This window comes from Leopardus geoffroyi, chromosome C1, assembly GCF_018350155.1.
Source record: "Leopardus geoffroyi isolate Oge1 chromosome C1, O.geoffroyi_Oge1_pat1.0, whole genome shotgun sequence".
NCBI classification, from domain to species: Eukaryota; Metazoa; Chordata; class Mammalia; order Carnivora; family Felidae; genus Leopardus; species Leopardus geoffroyi.
The window spans coordinates 109,565,212-109,580,347 of record NC_059328.1 but is presented as its reverse complement, the minus strand read 5'-3'; the positions used below and the strand labels follow the sequence as shown (position 1 = coordinate 109,580,347).

General features: G+C 36.4%; 1 long non-coding RNA gene across 3 annotated transcripts in view; it reads right to left on the bottom strand.

The window, feature by feature from the left end:
* Positions 1–4,294: 4,294 nt before the first annotated feature.
* The window catches only part of LOC123598745, a 40,949-nt gene continuing 30,107 nt past the window's right edge, over positions 4,295–15,136 (bottom strand). For 2 of the 3 annotated variants that reach the window (XR_006712766.1, XR_006712764.1), the window contains 2 exons: positions 7,032–7,072; positions 5,341–5,444 (listed from right to left, as the gene is read on the bottom strand). This is a non-coding gene — a long non-coding RNA (uncharacterized LOC123598745). Of the gene's footprint in view, positions 4,738–5,340; positions 5,445–7,031; positions 7,073–15,136 lie in introns of those variants that run through there. The other variant, XR_006712765.1, reaches the window with a different exon arrangement.

Genomic DNA, 15,136 nt, shown 5'->3' with positions numbered 1-15,136 from the left:
TGAGTTTTTGTTGTTATTATTGTAAATGTCTTAGTATCTTCTAGGTAGTCATGCAGTTTGCAAATAGAAATAGTTTTATTTCTTCTTTTCGGTTTTGCATGCTCTTAATTTTTGATGCCTAACCACAGTGAAGAAAACTCTTAGAAAATTGTTTAATGTGTGTGGTGACAAAGGATTCTTCCTGATACCAGAGGTAAAGCATTCAGTCTTTTACTATTATGATGTTATCTGTAGACTTCTACAAATACTCTGAGTTCGAGGAATGTCACTTCATTCCTAATATAATTAGAGTTTTTATTGTGACTGAGTTAGAATTTTTCAAAATATTTTTTTTTCTGTATCAGTTGATAAAATCATGATTTTTCATCTGGAGTTTATTCATATGATGAATTGCACTGATTGATTTTTTTTTTAATATTGAACCAGCCTTGTATATATGGAATATATCCCACTTGTTAGAAGACTATATAAGCATTGATAGATTGTAAAAATTGTATTGAGGATTTTGCATCCATGTTTATGAGAGATATTGGGAGCATGCATGTGCGTGTGCATGCAGGGTGTGCAGGCACATACTGTTCGGTTTTGATAACAGGGTAATCCTGACCTCACAAAACCAGTTGGGAAAGATTCCCTTTTCTTCTTTTTCCTGGAACAGATTGTGTAAAATGTTAATTCTTTTTCAAATATTTTGTAAAATTCTACAGTGAAATCATTTGGACCTGAAGAAATGGGAAAAGGGATTTTAATTACAGATTAAATTTATTTGATGGTTATAGGTCTAGTCAGATTATCTTTCCATCTTGACTGAATTTAGGTAATTTGTGCAGTTTTTTTAATGAATTGGTCTGTTTCTTCTAACTTGTCAAATTCGAGTTTAAATTTGTTCATAGTATTCCTTACTACCCTTTTAAAGATTTTTTTAAGCTTATTTATTACGTGAAAGAGAGAGACAGTGCAGGTGGGGGAGGGACAGAGAGAGAAGGAGAGAGAGAGAATCCCAAGCAAGCTCTGCACTGAGAGCGCAGAGTCTGACACGGGGCTCAAACTCACAAAACCGTGAGATCATGACCTGAGCTGAAACCAAGAGTCAGAGGCTTAACAGACTGAGCCACCCAGGTGCCCCTTACCCTTTTAATGGCAGGATCTATTATGGTATACCAGGTTTTATTTTGATATTGGTGATTTTTGTCTCCATTTTTATCCTTGTAAATATTGTTATCGTTTTATATATTTTTTAATTTTAGACAAAATTTTGCCTTATTGATTTTTCCTGTTGTTTTCCTGTTTTCAATTGCATTCATTTCTTTTTTTTTTTTTTTTTTATTTCCTTCCTCTTCTTTTGGGTGTATTTAGTTCTAATCTTGAGACAGAAGCTTACATTGTTGCTTTGTGGCTCTATTAATGTTGATTCAAACTTGATGGTTCAATGTTATTCAGTCTTCCATATCCTTGCTGTTGTTCTCCCTAGAAGTTCTATAATTACTGACAGTGGAGTATTGAAGTCCCCAACTGTGGATGGAGATTTGCTTATGTCTCCTTTCAAAACTATAGTGTTTGTATCATAAATATTGAATCTCTGTTGTTGGTACATATGCATTTAGCATTATATGTCATTGGTGAATTAATCTGTTTTATTATGATGCAACATCATGTTTCATCCTTTTATCTGAACTCTTTTATCTGAAATCTTCTTTAATTGATATAAGTATAGCCACACTTACTTTTTATAGTTAATATTTGCATTATACATCTTTCTCCACACTTTTGTTTTCAAACTATCTATGACATGGGTGTCTGAGTCTTGAATTTCTCATATGCAGTGTATACTTAGTTCATGTTTTTTAATCCAATCTCTTTAAATTTTTCAGGCCATTACATTTGAGGTAATTATTGATATGTTAGACATACATCTGCCATTTTATTACTTTTGCTTAATCTTTCTGTTGCTCATACCTCTGTTTTCTTCCTTGCTTCTGTTACTTGAACAGTTTGTGAAATTTATTTTTATTTATTTTCAATGATTTTGAGCATGGTGTTTTATAGAGTTTTTAATGTTTACCTTAGATATTGCCATATACAAATTTAAAATACCAAAACCTACCAGTGTCCATGTTTTATCACTACGTGTGAAGTATCGAAACTTTATTTACATTAGGTTCCCTTATATCACCACTTATTAAGTATAATTGCCTTAAGTCTTTTCTCTACATTGAGCACTGCATCAGATGATGTTACAATTTTTGTTTCAAACTTAAAATATCACTAAGGAAATCATAAACAGAAAATCTATTATGTTTACTTCTACTTTTACACATTTAATTATTCTATTTTTCTTCATGAATTTTCCAAGATGTTTCTTTTGTTTTGTTTTTTGGGGGAAATCTTCCTTCAGGTATTCTTTAAGGATCAGTCAGTTATCAACAAGTTCTCTTGGCTTTTCTTCATCTGAGAATTTCCTCATTTCTCTTAAATCTTGAAGGAAATTTTTGCTGATATAGGACTTGGAATTTAAAGTTCTTTCTTATAAGCACTTTAAAAATGTTATGTCACTTCTTCTGGCCACCATGGTTTAAGAGGAGAAATTTTCCATCATTTAAATTGTTTTCACCTATGAGAAAAGCAGTTGCTTTTAGAATATTTTTTCTTTGTCCCCAGTTTACAGAAATTTAAACATGATGTATCATGGCATGATTTTTTTTAGTTTATCTTGAAATCCTCTCAGCATATTAGATCTGTGGGTTTATGTCTAATGCCGTGTTTGGGGATTTTTAAGTGATTATTTGATTAAATGCTTTTTTCAGCCATGAATTTGTACTCCTTCAACTCTGATGATACAAATTTTAGATATTATTATTATTATTTCACATGTTGCCAAGGCTCTGTTCAATTTTTCTTCATTGATTTTCTCTCTATTGTTGATTAAGTAAATATTATTGATGTATCTTCAAGTTTACTGCTTCTATTATCTGTTACCTTGAGTGTAGTATCTTGTCCAACCAGCGTGTTTTTTTTAATTTTAGTTTAATTTTCAGTTTTATGATTTCCATTTGGTTCTTTTATATATTTGCTGAGTTTTTACATCTGTTTCAAGAGATTTTCTACTTGATTATTGAAGTTTATTTATGATGGCATCTTTAAAATCCTTGTCAGACAAAGGGCTAGTATCCAAAATCTATAAAGAGCTCCCCAAACTCCACACCTGAAAAACAAATAACCCAGTGAAGAAATGGGCAGAAAACACGAATAGACACTTCTCTAAAGAAGACATCCAGATGGCCAACAGGCACATGAAAAGATGCTCAACATCACTCCTCATCAGGGAAATACAAATCAAAACCACACTCAGATATCACCTCACACCAGAGTGGCCGAAATGAACAAATCAGGAGACCATAGATGCTGGAGAGGATGTGGAGAAACGGGAACCCTCTTGCACTGTTGGTGGGAATGCAAACTGGTGCAGCCACTCTGGAAAACAGTGTGGAGGTTCCTCAAAAAATTAAAAATAGACCTACCCTATGGCCCAGCAGTAGCACTGTTAGGAATTTATTCAAGGGATACAGGAGTACTGATGCATAGGGGCACTTGTACCCCAATGTTTATAGCAGCACTCTCAACAATAGTCAAATTATGGAAAGAGCCTAAATGTCCATCAACTGATGAATGGATAAAGAAATTGTGGTTTATATACACAATGGAATACTACGTGGCAATGAGAAAGAATGAAATATGGCCCTTTGTAGCAACGTGGATGGAACTGGAGAGTTTTATGCTAAGTGAAATAAGCCATACAGAGAAAGACAGATACCATATGTGTTCACTCTTATGTGGATCCTGAGAAACTTAACAGAAACCCATGGGGGAGGGGAAGGGAAAAAAAGAGGTTAAAGTGGGAGAGAGCCAAATCATGAGAGACTCTTAAAAACTGAAGACAAACTGAGGGTTGATGGGAGGTGGGAGGGCGGGGAGGGTGGGTGATGGGTATTGAGGAGGTCACCTTTTGGGATGAGCACTGGGTGTTGTATGGAAACCAATTTGACAATAAATTTCATATATTGGAAAAAAAAGAAGAAAATGAATAAATAAAAAGTTTTCAAGTAAAAAAAAATAAAAAAAATAAATAAAATCCTTGTCAGATAATTTCAACATCTGGTTCTTTTTGGGACTAGCACCATTTGATTATCTTTTCTCATTCCACTTGTGGTTTACCAGTTCTTTCTATGACATGTTATTTTTTTATTGTGCTCTCTATATTTTGTTTATTATATTATATATTATTGTATGGGTCCTATTTAAATCTTCAAGTTTAGTAGATAATTGTCCAATTTCTCTCTGCTTTATTCTTCAACTGTGACTGGTTCTCCCCCTCGTTCCCTGCTAACACCATCTGCAGTGGTGGAAGGCACATCTCTGGGCATTCAACAGTCCCTACAACATTCTGGGCAAAGGAAGGGCAGAAGCCACTGGGCATGAGTTGTCTTATGCCCCTGAGTGTAGGGCTTCTTTGATGCTGTCACTGTGGATAGATTGGTCCTTCTGCCAGTAAACTGGTTGTGTGGTATTGACTGGGATGACCAGGGCTTGGCTGATGCTGGTGTGGATTTGACACTTGAGTCTAAGTTGTGGAATGAAGGGAGATGGTGAGACTAGTTCAGACCACCCACTGGAACTCCCTTTGTGAAACAGGAGTGGGATTCCACACTTGATCCTGCTTGGGCTTCTCTTTTCCCAATCCTGTGGACATGGAGAGAAGACTTTTCATTTGTCTTTTCTTGGGGGTAGGGGAGGATGTTGGCTTTCAAGCCTGCATGATGCCCAATTCAAGAGCACATGGGAGATAAAAATGAGGTACTGGTAACTCACAAAGCACTGGTACTCAAGCCCTAAAGTCCTTAACCTTTTACTTTCTTCTCTCTAGTCTTCAGAACTATCTCATTGTTTGTTATATAACTTGCAAGGAATTTAGTTGTATTTGTAGGGAAGTATAGACAAGACCACCCATCAGAAAAAGTAAATCTGTACCATCTTGTTCTGGAACTGGGCAGGAATGTCTTTTGTCTTTTATAAAGTTGAATATAATATGACCTATTGTGGGGAAATGAGAGACAATCCCATTTAATCACTGGACTCAAATGCAAAGCATATGTATTCCCCATTTCTTGAGAAAAGGCAAGAGGAAGGCTATCTATCTATAATAATGACCAAAATATTTCTCCAACATTTCCTTGCAACGTCTGGAATTATAAAATAATTTTCCCTTGAACTGATATCTGGGTATCTTAAGTTATCTTTCTTAATGGTGAAAGATGTTTGCAAACTTAGGCATTAACATTTTGGTGAAAGTAGTTTATTTGGCCATGACAGTCACTTCCAGTTAGAGTCTATGAAGTTGAATGAAAAGAGAAAGGCTAATACTTCATGGGGACCCACACTGTGGATCCCTGGAAGACAAAAAGGCAAAAGACAGCTGTAAGAACCAGAAAGGGTAGCTTGGGGGAGGGAAGGGTGTTGGAAGAAGACAACTGAGTCTGATGCTACAAAGTCTCAGGTTCAATTGCTTAAGGTAGTACAAAGGACTGTCCCCATTCACCCAGAGAATACCTCACTTACCACTCTCTCTACCTAGCCCAGCTTTACCTTCTTGGTGGTTCTGTTAGTTGGTAATTGAGTTGGTTTAGGTGTCTGTGCTGTTTCCCCATTGGCATATAATCCCTATGTGTATAGCGTCCTTTTCTGTCTACTGTACCCTTGGCACCAAGAAATTTGCCTCAAACACAGAAGCTGAGCTCAATGCCAACTCCAGGAAAATCAACACTCAACTATCATGGGACAGCATCCAGGTTCAGTTAAAACTGTGAAAATGTGGGGGAAAGATGAATAATTACTCAATCAAGTGGGGCTGAGCACAGGGCCTAACTGCTGCAAGAGGGGGAACAAGCCTGGGGACAGTAAGAAGCGCACCTTCCATCCCAGCATTTCCATCAGCACTAGCCCTGAGGCTGAGAGGAGTACTTGAAGATGGAGTAAGGGTCTGGGGGTTGTCTGGATCTATTTATTAAGGAATTAGGTCATCTTTGATAACCTAGGCAACATCAGTTAGGTAAGATATGAGAATAAACATCAGCATGTCTAAAATAAGAGTGCTAGACACTGAAGTAGACTTCCATTACTGATGGATTTTCAGTTATTAATATTAGCATTTTGCAAGTGAGACATCTATATTTTGGAGGAAGCTTCCCAAAGATCACACTATCTCTGTGTTGGCATGAAGATTTTGAACCAGCTCACCCTGACTACAAAGTGGAGTCTCTGAACTACATGTTCCCACTCTCCTACTGTTCACACCTCAGAGCATATGGTCAAGGAAGATGTAGAGCAATAAAATTAAATATAAGTATATTTAAAAGTATTGGAAGGGGTGACTGAAGAGCAGGAAAGGGCAGTGTTTATTGAACAGGAATATTTCAATAAAGGCTAAATAATTTTGAATTATTATTTGAATTTTAAAATTCAAGTGCACGTATATTTTCATTGAATTAAAAAGATAACAGTGGGATTAAGTATAGTAGTACTAGAAAGATCTGAAGACACTGGCCAGAATTCAGTGCAGAGTAGTAAGACAGAAAACATTAAAAATAATTCATGTTCAGTGTGCCTGGGTGGCTCAGTCAATTAAGCATCTGACTCTTGATTTTGGATCAGGTCTTGATCTCACCATTGTGAGATTGAGCCCCATACCAGGCTCCACACTGTGTGAAGCCTGCTTAAGATTTTCTCTCTCTCTCTCTCTCTCTCCCCTTCTCCCTCTGCCCCTCCCCACTTGTGCTCTTTCTCAAAATAAAAAAAAATGATGTTAATCCAGAGATGAACTTGTAATGAGCTTGGAAATCATCACTACCATCCTTACCAGAAAAAAAGCTAGGTAAACTTGAACCCATCAGAAAACTGAGGTCACAAGGCAAACAACCACCCTGAAATCTGGAGAGACAGACACATCCAGAGAGATCCAGCACCCAAGAGTTGCTTACCTGGAGTTGTTTACATGGTTTAAGCCTCTGAAGTCACAAACCTGTAGAAATAAATGGTCATTTTGAGAACTTACTGGAGGTTGAATGTGGACTAATTGAATGGGAAACTCCAGGGAAGCTTCTGTATTAGTGGCTCTCACACCTCCATGACTCTTTCTTTTATAAGGTTCTTATGATAAGGATCTGTGAAAAATACACTGGAAGGGGAATGGAAATATTAATTGTCAAACATACCCACAACCTTCTTCTTCCCCTTAGTCTCCAGGGGGAATGACTTTACCAGGGCACAATTCTGAAGCCCTATCCAATCTGGGAATGGTATTCTTCCTGAGTCCAATTTCCTTTGGCCTCCCTATCTCACATAAGAAGAAATAAAACAAAGTCAGCTGGGCACAGGCATGATGCAGTCAAGGAAAGGAATCAGAGGGAAGGGGAAGTGGGAGAAAGTTGTGTCAAGACTACTGCCTGAGAAAAAGCCACTGAATTACTGAGCCTTCATCAAAAGATTCTAAAATGCTCCCATACCCAAACCCTTTCCCCACACCAATTCTCCAAAATTACAGTGGATTACATTGGAAAGAGCTACAAGACAACTTTTCTTTGAGGGTTAGTTTATAGGGAAGCCTCAAACCAAGATGAGAGATGAAAATTTGAAGACACTAGCGCTGACAACTACAGCAAGAATTAAATACATCTCACCTCCTAGAAATAACAGCAGAGGGAGCCTGGGTTGCTCAGTCAGTTAAGTGTCTGACTCTTAGTTTTGGCTCAAGTCATGATCTTCTGGGATCAATCCCTGCATTTGGCTCTGTGCTGATAGCACGAAGACTGTTTGGGGTTCTCTGACTCTCCCTGTCTCTGAACCTCCCCTGCTCTCTCTCCCTCTCTCAAAATAAATAAAATTAAAAAAAATAGCACAAATTCTCACACTGAAGACCTGCTATCTCAGCACCAGTTACCCACTAGAACATGTCTGCTTGCAACAAAAAAAAATCACAAAGCATGCAAAAACATAAGAACAAACAGTTTTTGACAAAGAGACAAAGAAAGTATAAAAGCCATATTCATATGGGACACAGATGTTGAAATTAGCAGGCAGAGAATGTAAAAGAATCAACATGTTAAGGACTCTAATGCATAAAGTACAAAATTTGCAAAATCAGATATGAATTGTCACCAGAGAAATGGAAACTATAAAAAATAATCAAAAGAAAATCATTGGCATCAAAATCACAGAAAAAAATAATGAAGAATACCTTTTACAGGCTCATCAGTAGGCTCAGCACAAAGAATCAGTAAATTTTAAGAAAAGTTAATAGCAACTTTCCAACCTAAATGCAATGACAAAAAATTTTTTTAAATATAATAGCTCTAAGAGATCCAAAAAGTCAGGGAAGTTATTAAAAAGTGTAACGTTCATGTAACTGAAATACCAAATAGAGAAGAGAGAGGATGCCATAAGAAATACTTGAAATAACAGTGACTAAGAATTTTCCAAAATTAATGACAGGCCAAAAAACATGGAGCTCAAAGAACACTAACAACACAGAGAGAATCTTGAGTGAAATCTGAAAAAAAAAAAACTTACACAGAAATGAGGATAAAAATTACATTAGACTTCTCATAAGGAACCACATAAACAAGAAAAGAGTGGAGTTGTAAAATATTAAGGAGTGCACTTGCTGTGATGAGCATTGGGTGTTGTATGGAGGTGTTGAATCACTATATTGTACACCTGAAATTAATATTATGCTGTGTGTTAACTAACTGGAATTTAAATAAAAACTTTCAAAAAAAATAAATAAATAAAATAAAATGCAAGGGGAAAATGTCATCCTAGAATTCTATATCCAGTGAAATTATATTTCAAAAGTGAAGGAGAAATATTTTCTTAGCACATTATAACTGAAAAAAAATCATAGACAGCAAATGTTCTCCGGGGGAAAAAAAATGTTAACATAATCTTTTCAAGCAAAAGAAAAAAATAACACAGACCAGAAATTTGGATCTACATAAAGTGAAGATGAGCATCAGTGAAGGAATAAAGGTAAAATAAAATAATTTATTGTTTGTATTCTTAATTGATCTGAAAGATAATTCAATGCTTAAAATAATAATAATAATAATAATAATAATAATAATGGATGATTATAGTATATAAATAAGTGAATTCAATGACAGCAACATTCCAAGAGATGGGTGGGGGAAATTATAAATATAAGGTGACTAGAGTAAATGTTAAATAGTATAGTACTATTTGAGGGTAGATTTATATTAGTTAAAAATGTATAAAGTAAGCTCTAAAACAATCACTATTTTTAACTATAAGTAATATGATGAGAAGAGATAAAGTAGAGTCATATAAAATGCTCAATTAAAACAAAAGGCAGAAAATGAGAGGAAAAAAGAAACAAAGAAAAAATGCAATAGACAGAAAGTAGTTGCAAGATGGAAGATATTAGTCTAGTTATATCACTAATCATTTAAAATGTGAATTACCTAAGCACACCAAGTAAAACATAGAGACTGTCAGAGTGGGTTAAAACAACAACAATAACAACACCCAATTATATGTTGACTCTAAGAATCCCATTTTAAACATAAGGACACAGGTTAAAAATAAAGAGATAAAGTAACATATGCCCTGTTAGCACTAATCAAGAGAAAGCTGCAATAGCTATATTAATTCAAGAGAAAGTGGACTGCAGAACAATGAGGCTTAGTAGAGTTAAAGGAAGGACATTATTTAATTATAAAGGGGTCAATTCTCTAAGAAAAAAAAGCAATCCTAAATCTGTGAGCATCTAACAATAACAAAAAATATATATAAAATTTTTGAACAATCACTGATTAGAAGTGAAAGGAGAAAAAATAAATCGACTGTAATAGTTAATGATTTCAACATGCTTCTGTCAATAATTTACAGGTTAAGCAGGCAGGGAAAAAAATGTGTAGCTGAATAGCACTGTGAATCAAGTTAATCTAGTGGACACATACAGAATAGTCCATACATCTGTAGAAAAATACATATTCTTGTCAAGCTAATATGAAACATTTATGGCCATATTCTGGACCATAAAAAACACACAATTTTAAAGTAATAGGAATAATAGAAAGTATGTTCTTAGATTAAATGGAAAAAAAATAGAAATCAGTAGCAGAAATAGCTGGAAATTTCCCCAGTGCTTGGAGATTATACAACACATCTCAAACATTAAATAGAAAATTTTTTTTTTTTTTAATTCAAGAGAAATTAAAAATTTTGAATGAAATAAAATGAAAATGCAACTTATCAAAGTGGGGAAACAGCTAAAGCAATATTTAGAGTAAACTTTGTACAATTAAGTGCATATATTTTTTAAAAAGAAAAATCTAAGGGCCCAGTGTGGCTCAGTAGGTTAAGAATCCAACCCTTTATTTTGGCTCAGGTCATGATCTCATGGTTCCTGGGATTGAGCCCCACATAGGGTTCTGCATTGACAGTGCAGAGCCTGCTTAGGATTCTCACTTTGCCCCCATCTAAATGAATGAATGAATGAATAAATAAATAAATAAATAAATAAATAAATATTTAAAAAGAGAAAAATCTAACATAAACTACCTGAGCTTCTACTTTAAGAAATTAGAGAAAAAATAAACAAAATAAGCTGAAACACTCAGAAGAATGTAAATAATAAAAATTAGAAGAAATTCAATATAGTTGAAAACAGAAAAACAGAAAACCAACAGGATCAAAAGCTAGGTCTTTAAAATAAACGATAAATTAAAAAATCGTCCTATCCATCTAACCAAAAGAGAAGTACACTTGGAGTATAAGTTAACGGTATCAGAAATGAAAAATGAAAGTGATCCAACTACTGCTGATCTGTGGACCTAAAAAAAAAAAAAAAAAAAAAGATAAATGAATACTGTGAACAACTTTATGCCTCCAAAGTTGACAACTTAGATGAAATGAATCAATTCTAGAAAGAATTAAATGAGAAAAACCCACTCCGGGAGAGAGAAATAACTTGAATAACACCATACCTACTAAAGAAATGGAATTAATAACTAAAAGCTTACAAGGCCCATAGAGTTCCTTTGAGGAATGCTACCAGCTATTAGAAGGAAAATTAATATCAATTCTACAAAGTTTTTTTTTTACATAATAGAAGGAGGAGGAACACACTCCAATTCAATTTTTTGAAAATGGAATTTATATAAAAACAAAGCAGCTAAACAAATTAAAACTATGATATTAAGAAAATACTAGTAAATCAAATCCAGTGAGATACAAAAATAATAATACATCATGACCAAATATGGTTCATTCCAGGAATATAACCTATTTAACACTTGAACATCAAAAAACAGTCTAATACATTACATTAGCAGACTGAATAAGAAATGAACATATTATCCTATTAATAGATGCAGGAAAGTCTTCAACATAATTCAACATGCATTCATCATCATCATCATCATCATACACTCTCAAAACCTTAGGATTAGGAAGGCTCTTCCTGCAATCTCTATCAAAATAACACCAGCAGGCCTAAGCAGGGAGGATGATGGCGTAGGAGGATGCTGGGCTCACCACATCCTGCTGATGACTTAGATTCCACCCACATCTGCCTAAATAACCCAAAAAACTGCCAGAAGACTACAAGAATGGACTCTCTGGAGCCAAGTGTAGACAAGAGGCCCACGGAAGAGGTAGGAAGGGCGGAGAGGCGGTGCTCACTACACGGACTGGCGGGAAGGAGCTGGGATGGTGAAGGGGCTGCCCACCTGGCAAGGCAGAGGCCCTGAATCTGACTTGCAAAAGCGGAGGGGCTGGAGGGAGTGAGTTCTGACAGCCAGCAGAACTTAACTTGGAATGTTACAAGTCAACAGCACTGCTGAGAGAGCGGGAGGGCTAGAGAACAACAGGAGGGAGAGTTGTTGCGCCCCAGAGGAGAGAGCTCAGCTCCGCAGGGAACAAAGGTGCTGGGAAGCGCCATCTACCTTGCCCATCCCCTTCCAAAATCCCAAAGGGAACCAGTTCCCATCACGGAACTTGCTTGCACAGCGCAAACACCCAAGCTGTGCTTCTGTGGATCCATCCCTCTGACAGGTCTGCCTTCCTCCCAGTGCCACAGGGCCCCTCCCGCAAAGTCAAACCGAGTTGAGGCTGCCCCTCTTGCCACTGTACACCTTGCGGATCCATCCTGGTTAATACACCAGATCCCATAGAAGCAGCACCACAATCCTGGCAGTGTGCAAGTAGCCCAGACAGGGGCCACACCACTCCACAGTGAGTCCTGCCCCTGGGAGAGGGGAAGATAAGGTACACACCAGTCTGACTGTGGCCACAGCGGTGGAATGGGGGCAGACATCAGGTCTGACTGTGGCCCGACCACCAACACATGTTACTCCAGACAGCACAGGGGAGGTGCCCTGCAGTTCCGGGCCACTCCATGGACTATCTAAAATGACAAAATGGAAGAATTCTCCTCAAAACAAACTCCAGGAAGTAGCGAGAGCTAACAAACTGATCAAAAATGATTTAGGCAATATAACAGAAAATGATTTTAAAATAATAGTCATAAAATTAATCGCTGGGCTTGAAAAAAGTATACAGGACAGCAGAAAATCTATTGCTACATAGATCAATGGACTAAGAAACAGTCAGGAGGAGCTAAAAATGCTACAAATGAGCTGCAAAATAAAATGGAGGCCATCACAGCTCGGATTGAAGAGGCAGAGGAGAGAATAGGTGAATTAGAAGATAAAATTATGGAAAAAGAAGAAGCTGAAAAAAAGAGAGATAAAAAAAATCCAGGAGTATGAGGGGAGAATTAAAGAACTAAGTGATGCGATGAAACGCAATAGTATCCATATAATAGGGATTCCAGAGGAGAGAGAGAGAGAGAAAGGGTTTGAAGGTGTACTTGAACAAATCATAGCTGAGAACTTCCCTGATCAGGGGAAGGAAAAAAGCATTGAAATCCAAGAGATACACAGAACTCCCTTCAGACATAACTTGAATTGATCTTCTGCATGACGTTTCATAGGGAAACTTGCAAAATACAAGGATAAAGAGAAAATTCTGAAAGCAGATAGGGATAAACATGCTCTAACATACAAAGGGAGACTGATAAGACTCGTGACGGATCTATCTACTGAAACTTGGCAGGCCACAAAGAAATGGCAGGAGATCTCCAATGTGATGAACAGAAAAAATATGCAGCCAAGAATCCTTTATCCAGCAAGCCTGTCATTTAGAATAGAAGAGATAAAGGTCTTCCCAAACAAGCAAAAACTGAAGGAATTCATCACCATTAAAACAGCCCTACCAGGGATCCTAAGAGGGATTCTGTGAGACAAAGTACCAGAGATATCACTACAAGCATGAAACCTACAGACATCACAATGACTCTAAACCCATATCTTTCTATAATAACACTGAATGTAAATGGACTAAATGCTCCAACCAAAAGACATAGGGTGTCAGAATGGATAAAAAAAACAAGACCCATCTATTTACTGTCTACAAGACACTCATTTTAGACCTGAGGACACCTTCAGATTGAAAGTGAGGGGATGGAGAACTATCTACCATGCTACTATAAGTCAAAAGAAAGCTGGAGTAGCCATACTTATATCAGACAAACTAGTCTTTCAATTAAAGGCTGTAACAAGAGATGAAGAAGGACATTATATAACAATCACAGGGTCTATCCATCAGGAAGAGGTAACCATTATAAATGTCTATGCGCCAAATATGGGAACCCCCATATATATAAAACAATTAATCACAAACATAAGCAACCTGATTGATAAGAATATGGTAATTGCAGGGGACTTTAATACTCCACTTACAAAAATGGATAGATCATCTAGACACACGGTCAATAAAGAAACAAGGGCCCTGAATGATACATTGGATCAGATGGACTTGACAGATATATTTAGAACTCTGCATCCCAAAGCAACAGAATATACTTTCTTCTCAAGTGCACATGTAACCTTCTCCAAGATAGGTCACATACTGGGTAACAAAACAGCCCTACATAAGTATACAAGAATTGAGATCATACCATGCATGCTTTCAGACCACAATGCAATGAAGCTTGAAATCAACCACAGGAAAAATTCTGGAAAAACTCCAAAAGCATGGAGGTTAAAGAACACCCTACTAAAGAATGAATGGGTCAATCAGGCAATTAGAGAAGAAATTAAAAAATAATGGAAACAAATGAAGATGAAAATACAACAATCCAAACGCTTTGGGAAGCAGTGAAGGCAGTCCTGAGAGGAAAATACACTGCAATCCAAGCTTATCTCAAGAAACAAGAAAAATCCCCAATACAAAATCTAACAGCACACCTAAAGGAAATAGAAGCAGAACAGCAAAGACAGCCTAAACCCAGCAGAAGAAGAGAAATAATAAAGATCAGAGCAGAAATAAACAATATAGAATCTAAAAAAAACTGAAGAGCAGATCAACAAAACCAAGAGTTGGTTTTTTGAAAAAATAAACAAAATTGATAAACCTCTAGCCAGGCTTCTCAAAAAGAAAAGGGAGATGACCCAAATAGATAAAATCAAGAATGAAAATGGAATTATTACAACCAATCCCTCAGAGATACAAACAATTATCAGGGAATACTATGAAAAATTATATGCCAACAAACTGGACAACCTGGAAGAAATGGACAAATTCCTAAACATCCACACACTTCCAAAACTCAATCAGGAGGAAATAGAAAGCTTGAACAGACCCATAGCCAGTGAAGAAATTGAATCTGTCATCAAAAATCTCCCAACAAATAAGAGTCCAGGACCAGATGGCTTCCCAGGGGAGTTCTACCAGACATTTAAAGCAGAGATAATACCTATCCTTCTCAAGTTATTCCAGAAAATAGAAAGGGAAGGAAAACTTCCAGACTTATTCTATGAAGCCAGTATTACTTTGATTCCTAAACCAGACAAAGACCCAGTAAAAAAAAGAGAACTACAGGCCAATATCCATGATGAATATGGATGCAAAAATTCTCAAGAAGATACTAGCAAATCGAATTCAACAGCATATAAATAGAATTAGACACCATGATCAAGTGGGATTCATTCCTGGGATGCAG